Genomic DNA, 7286 nt, shown 5'->3' on the forward strand with positions numbered 1-7286 from the left:
AGTGACCACCTTTTCCATACTGTCTTAAAATGGTAACTGGGTAGCAAACAAACCTAGGAAGTAGATTAGAATTATTTAATATCTAGGAGAAAGAACAACTTTTGTACCTGAAACCAGAAAGCATTTGTAGCCCATATTTTTTTTTTTTTTAATGCAGATAGTTATACTTCCAGATCTCAGGATTTCTTTAGAATATGTTCTTACTACACAGAAAAGTGCTCAGGAATAATTTACAGCCAACTTTGTTTAGCCATTCATGTCTAGAATATAAAATTTAAAAAATCTAATAGGGAAAATTGTTGTGTTCCCCCTGAAAGCATAATTATTAAAATATGATTATATTATTTATAAGTAGACATTGCTAGTTTCTTCGCTTGATTAAGTTTTGATTAATGCTCAGAAATTTAAATTCAGACATACTTAGCCTCTGATTTTTAGACAGATGTCAGTCAGCATTAGTGTATCAATTTTTCATCAGAAAATAGAGATGCATGTTAAAACCACTTAAAAAACCATGGAGTTTTTGTATGGGACCATATTATCAATGTTAATTATATCCTTAAGATAAACATTAAGTGGGGCAAAGAGGGGAATCAAACTGTTTGCAGAGCATGTGAATCTCAACTGGACATAAAACTGCCTAGTTTGCCTCCTGCTTTCCTCCTTCAGTCTCTTTAGTACCTTTAAATATTACAAAACTATTAAAGATACTTTAAATAAAGATATTCTCCTGACATGATTAGCTTGGTATTCATGTTTCAGCGTACATCTCCAGGCAGCAGTGATTGTGTGCCAGTGTTAAATACACGTATGTAGGATGTTCTTTGTGTGTGTTTGTGTGCCTGTGTAGGCAAACATTTCATCACCACTGAGTGTGAGTCAGTCACCACTGATTCTGTGTGTGTGTGTGTGTGTGTGTGTGTGTGTGTGTGTGTGTGTGTGTTCATAGCCAGGTGCTAAAAGCAAGAGTGAGGTCTGAGGGTGGAAATGAAGAGCATTTCCTTTTGGAAGAGCCCTACTTGACCAAAGTCCTGCCCTCCAGTTTGAGAGAGAGGGATGGGAAGGGGCACTGCAAGAAAGGTTGGACACTGCAGCCCACTGAAATCCCTCATAGTTACCAAACCTGTTTTAAAGGAAAGTTTTAGATATACAGAGCTCAGAGTCCTATGAGCTGTATTAAAGGAATCACAACTACACAGGCTTACTATTAAGAATACCATTTGGGGGTTAAAGTTTAGTGGCAAAGCAGATGCACAATTTCACTGCAATTCTAAAGATAATTCTGAACTGATGCTCAGCTGGTGCAATATGTTATTTTGTGTTCACAAGATGAAGTGGAATTTAAATTTTACAAACCAGTAAAGATTTTGAAGAGTTTTGAGGGAGGCCCATTTGGATTCCACCTAATTTAAAAATTAGTCTTGGCTGTCTTCTCACTCCAACAGTCCTTGAATCAAAATTCCAAATCAGAATCTATTATTTTCTTACTCATGTTAAGCAGCGTTAAGTAGAGGGAAAGGATTTTATTTACATTAAGGAACCAATCTTAGTTTTCACACAGGAAAGCACCCTTTAGAGGCAATAGCAATTTCTATTTCTTAAAAAATCCCAAAAACTAATCAAACAAAAAACCTCTAAACAAACCAGCTTCCATTTTTCAGCATTACTTAATACCTTTACTTACATTAGATTTCACCATATTCCAGAAGCACAGAAGAACAGATCACAACTTGCAGTACCAGTGTTCCTTCTCTCCCTTTCTCTCCCTCCCCCTCTCACCTACACCATTTTGATTTTAAATTTGCTGAAGCCCATTCAATTTATAAATAACCTTAAACTGTTGAACTGTTCACCAGTTTATTTGAACAGGAGACAGTGTTATTGAAACAAATCTAGTTAACAAGGTAATTAGCTTTTGTAATATTCCTCAGAAGGCTGGAAACCAGCGGTTCATCACAGCACTGTACAAATAGCAGCAGGCAATGTTAAGCCTCTGCTTACAGGGGCTTCTATCAAAACTCACTGGTCACATTACCACAAAAAGTATCCAAGGGCCACCAAAACTGATTTATTCACTTGAAGTGGAAGGATGAAAATATTTTCCAGTAGTAGCCTACTGTAAAAGCATAGGCTACTGCTGGTGTTGAAAAGATGGGGCTAGAACCACAAAAATCCTTTTTCTTGCTTCCACAAAAGGCTTTGGGCCTAATTATTTTTAAGTATAATCCAGCCAACATCTTCTCATGCTTAGCTGCACTGAGTGACACTATTTGTGATGCCCAGTCTGCTGAAACTGAGCAGGTTGCTGTCAGTTTAAAAATGACTATAATAAAAGTGACCATGAAGATGGATCTTGTGATTTTGCGTTTCTAATCAGTCATCTGTGAAGAACACTTTTGCTTTGATTCAGCAGACTGGTGACAGCCATGATTGATAGTGCATGAGGATGAAAAAAGGTTATTAACTGTCTTCCTATTAAACTCAATGTATTACCCCTCTAGGTGCATCTCATACTTTAACTTAAAGTACTTACTCAGGTAAGGTCAAAAATGAACTCTATAAACACAGTATCCATCCTGTTGTAGATGAACCAGGGGCTCTAATGCTAAATTTTGAATGTTCAGCACTAAAGCATATCTGAATCCTGACACCTTAATTACCCTGCCTAAACCAAACACTGAGCAGACCTTCGTATGCTTCTAAATATATAACTATACACAAGTATTTTTGTATGAAACAGGAACAGATCAGTTGATTCTCTGTGTTGGTGAATACAAACACACAAATAAATATGTTTTACTCGCTATAATAATCTCAAAATAAAAGTATGAATAATGTTATGTTAATGAAAAAAATACGTAGAATACGAGGTGTCTGAGGGGTTCAGGTATGAATCTTATGCAGAAAACAGCATTTTACCTGCTTGTAGTTAACTCCATTGTTAACTTGATCAAGTGTGATTTAATAATTTATGAAGGCTTCTTATTAAAAAAAAATAAAAATATTTTACTGTAAATATAGAGGTATCTATTTCTTGTCATATAACATGTTTAAGTCTTAATTTGTATTCCCTTTTTACTGATGACAATACTCACAATTATCTACTGAAAAAAAATAAAGGAAAATGGCACATATATTAATTTTCAAAATAATTATTTGGTGGAAATACTGATTCCTAAGGTACTTCTAATTTCTCAGAATGTCTCTGTGAAGAGATAATTTTAAAGGAGCTTAAGGAGAAAAAGAGTGAAATCCTCCTCTTGTGTTCACTTTAGTTCCTCCTGACACTAGAAATGAATTGAAAGGGGAAAGTTGTGTACATTGTGTATGCAGGTTAGCACCTTTTTAGATTCACAAGTTTAGTTTAGGAATTAGGAGTTTTAAAAACACGTCTTTATAATCAGTAGGATTTTAAAATTTAAAATTTTCTTTATGAATAAATTTCAGATGCTCTTTGAATTTGTTTATGCATATCTTATATTACAAACATTTTCTTGTAAAAATAAGTAGAAATATAGATCAAAAATCCTATGATTTTAACGACAGTGAACACACTTTTATCTGAAGGAATGTACAGACACACTTGTTTAAACTAAGCTCTTTTCACATGGTATATAAGATCTCCCTGCAAAATACATTATTCTGTATTTGTTTTTCAGAGTATTAAAACATACTTTTAAATTTAGTTTTATATAAGTCCTTCATTTCCTCTTTTACATTACATCAAGAATATTTTTTGCACTCATTAGCATCATTCCAGCGGGAAGCAAGAATATTAAACCAAGCTAGATCCTTTTGGGGAAAGAAGGAAAAAGTATCTCTCTATTCTGACTATTCTATAATGTACTGTCATGCACAAAGTCTGCAGCCTAAGTAAATATTTTAATCTTTTCAAGGTGGTATTGAATTTCAGTTGTCCCTGTTATTTTTAAACAATTTTTTAAAAAACATTCACAGTTGGTTAAAATCCAGAAAAAATATAGTCTACCTAATATGATGATGCTATCTCAAGAAAAAAAATTATTAAACAATCCTCTGTAACATCTTTATTTCTGGAAAATGTGTTCCTTTCAGGTGTGGACTTGGGAATAGGCACCAATTTTGCCTTCAGTAACATTTCTGCTTTATAATAAATTGCAATCCTGTTGTAGCCCCATGTGGATTTACAACTGGCAGGCTTTCTCTCTGACAATTTGGGGTCACTGTGGATATAGGTGAGCAATAATTTTAGAGGTGATGGAGATATTGACAGAATTTAAGAGTTGAAGTTTCCAGTCAAATATTTGTAAATTGTACACTCCTACACTGGGTTTTAATTAATAGGACTTCTGGATTATATTGTTTGCCTTGTTTGTGCATTGTATTTTCTCTGAAACTGTGAAAAATATGTGCCTCTATCAGTACTATGAAACATTTAATGCAAAAGCTATCATTCCTCCCTCAAGCACATTTAAGTAAAGAAGAAAGTTAAAGTTAAAGCCTCTAGTAAGAGGCTTAGCTAAAAAACATATAGCATGTTTTTAGAAAATCAGAGTTATGTGACATTTGTTTTGGGTAGCCTTATGGGGGCCTGGAATAGGTAAAATCATTTTATCAGATATCACACCAAACAGAGGCCCTGATGGTAATGAGAGTTTCTAACAACAAGACAGACCGATGTTTTACTCATTCGAGAAGGGACTGGCAGGACCAAGCCCCCTCTGTTCACTTCATGTGTGTAACCTAAAGACAAGAAGTAAGTCTAAACATAACTCCAGCCATGTGTAAAACAGTGAAAACCTTTCAGTCAGTATGGAAGAAATTAATGAATTAGATTTATTCCTCCGGCTTCTTTAAAAGAATTGTCACAAGAACTAAACAGAAGATCCCAATTAATGAAACAAAGGAAAGTTTAGAGCCATTTAACCTGGAACAATCGTTTCCTCTGGTTAAGGTTTATATAAAACCCAGAGCAGGCCTGAAATGTCAACTCTAGTGGTACCCTTTGAAATCCTGTTTTATTCCAGCACTCACTACACACACGAAAGCAAATCCTTAAACTGCAGGCTAAGTGCATGTGGCCCAACCAGGACCATACAAAGGCGACACACGTAGCATGTGTCACAGCCAGCAGCACATGAGTGACTTCGCCAGGGGGGATCCCTCATCTAGATCCCACTCCAGACAATCAGGACCCAGCAAGGGAAAAGGGATTAAAAAAAAAAAAAAAAAAAAAAAAAGAAAGAAAGTGGTGGGGGGGAAAGGAGGAAAAAAAGAAAATAGCAAGAAGAGCCAGACTCCAAACCCCACCTCCTGCCCCAGACACACAAGGGCAGGTAGACTGGCTGGGAAAGCCGGGCACCTCCCGCGGAGGGGATGCCGCCGCGGCCAGCGGGGCTCACGCAGCGCGGCGCATCCGGCGCCCTCCGGCGCGGGGCGCGGAGCGGGTTCCGCGCACCTGCCGGCCCCAGGGGCCGCGCCCCCGCCCCCGCCCCGCCGAGCCGCCCGCCCGGGCCGCCCCCGCCGGAGGCGTCGCTGCTCCCGCGGCGGGCGCGGAGCCCGGAGGAGCGCAGCGCCCGTGGCCGGTCCCGCGCGGCCGCCGGCGCCGCCGCAGCGTGCGCGGCTCGGGGGCGCTGCCCGGCGGCGGAGGGAAGCGGCCGCTCCGCATCCCCGCGGCCGCTCCAGAGGCTCCGCGGGGCTCCAAGCACCGGCCGCGCCGGGCCCCGCAGACACGGGGCGATGGGAAGAGTGGGGCGGGTAATGAATTCCAGCAGAGAGCTCGAGAGGAGGCATTTTTCAGAGATCTGCCATATTTAACATTGACCACACTAAAGATGTTATTAGCGACGAAGGGGTGGGGAGGGCAGCGGGGGATACGATAAGGGAAAATAGATAATGACACATAATCCAAACCAGAAGTTTGAAACCAAGTTAGTTCGCTGAAAAGAGATGAACTTTTTTTCCACTCTCTCGGTCTCTCTCTCTCTCTTTTTTTTTTTTTTTTTTTAATAGGCTGAGACTGAAAGACAGGGAGATAAACTTGTTAAGGAAAGAAATATTCCTCTAAGCAACCGAGTAAACAAAATAGCTGAAGTGAGACAGTGAAGGAGTTGGGGGTAGGGAAATGCAAAGGACATACTACTATTTAGAAACCCCAAAGGAAATTGTAAAGTAGGAAATGAAAAGAAGGGGGAGAAACATTTCTGTTGTAAATTGGAGGGAATGAAGAATAGCGGGAGAAAAGGGCGTAATAGTTGCAGAAGGTCTGAAGTAAAGCACTACTGAAGATTAGCCAATGTCTAAAATATTTCAGCTGTGGAAAGAGCGTGGTGTGCTCATCCCTTCAGCATGGGTGTGTGAAAGGGAAATGAGTAGGGATAATTACTAATATAGCACATGTCCGGAGGAACCAATCCAAAATAAGAGATAAATCTGGCTAGTGAAGACAGATAGGAAAAAGGCTGGAAGAAGACTTAGGAATACTTATACCCGAGAGGAGAGGAAGAGAATTAAAGAAGGGGAAAGGTTTCAAAAGTACGGGGAAACTTAGAGAACCAGCTGGACCGGGAGGAAACAGCTACGGCAGAGATGGGGCGAGAGAATGGAAGTGAGAGAGAAAGAGAATGAGAGGTTGAGGGGAACAAATATACCTGGGAGAGGGTACTGTTGGAGCGGATGGGAAGGAAAGCAGGAGCGGAAAACTAGGAGAGAGGGAAGGAGGGACAGAGGGAGGGATGTGGGGAGAGAGGGAAGGAGACGGAGGGAGGAGACAAGGGCTGAAGTCTCCCAGCCTGGGGAAGGTGCAGCAGTGAGTGAGAGAGAGCTCACTCGGAGGGTTAGGTTAGATTTCCAGAGCTCTTAGAGCTCATCGACCAGATCGCTGGAGTCACTATTCAACCCGAGTCCCAAACACACGCCTCACTAACTACTTTACAGCCACTTTCATTGATTTTCTTTATCAAATAAACATAATACCCGTTACAGCAACACTTCCTCTTCGCGCAGCCAGAATGCCACAAGCTGATTGCTGCATTTCTCCGGCTTGCAGTTCCCCACCCTCCACCCCTAAATAAATTGTGTTCTTTCACTTAAGTGGTCAAATACATTATTGCTTGCACAATTTTTCTGTAATCTGGAAGGTACTCTGCCAGCTAGGCAAATCGTTTAAATTGCAAGGTAAAAGGTCCCCATTCCCATCACCCTGGTGTGGAGACAAAATTTCCCCCCCCTAAAATCAGGGGTGGCTTATGTATTTACATACTTATTTACCACCATTAAGAGGTGACTTAATTTAAGGGGTGATGTCA

This window comes from Serinus canaria, chromosome 2, assembly GCF_022539315.1.
Source record: "Serinus canaria isolate serCan28SL12 chromosome 2, serCan2020, whole genome shotgun sequence".
NCBI classification, from domain to species: Eukaryota; Metazoa; Chordata; class Aves; order Passeriformes; family Fringillidae; genus Serinus; species Serinus canaria.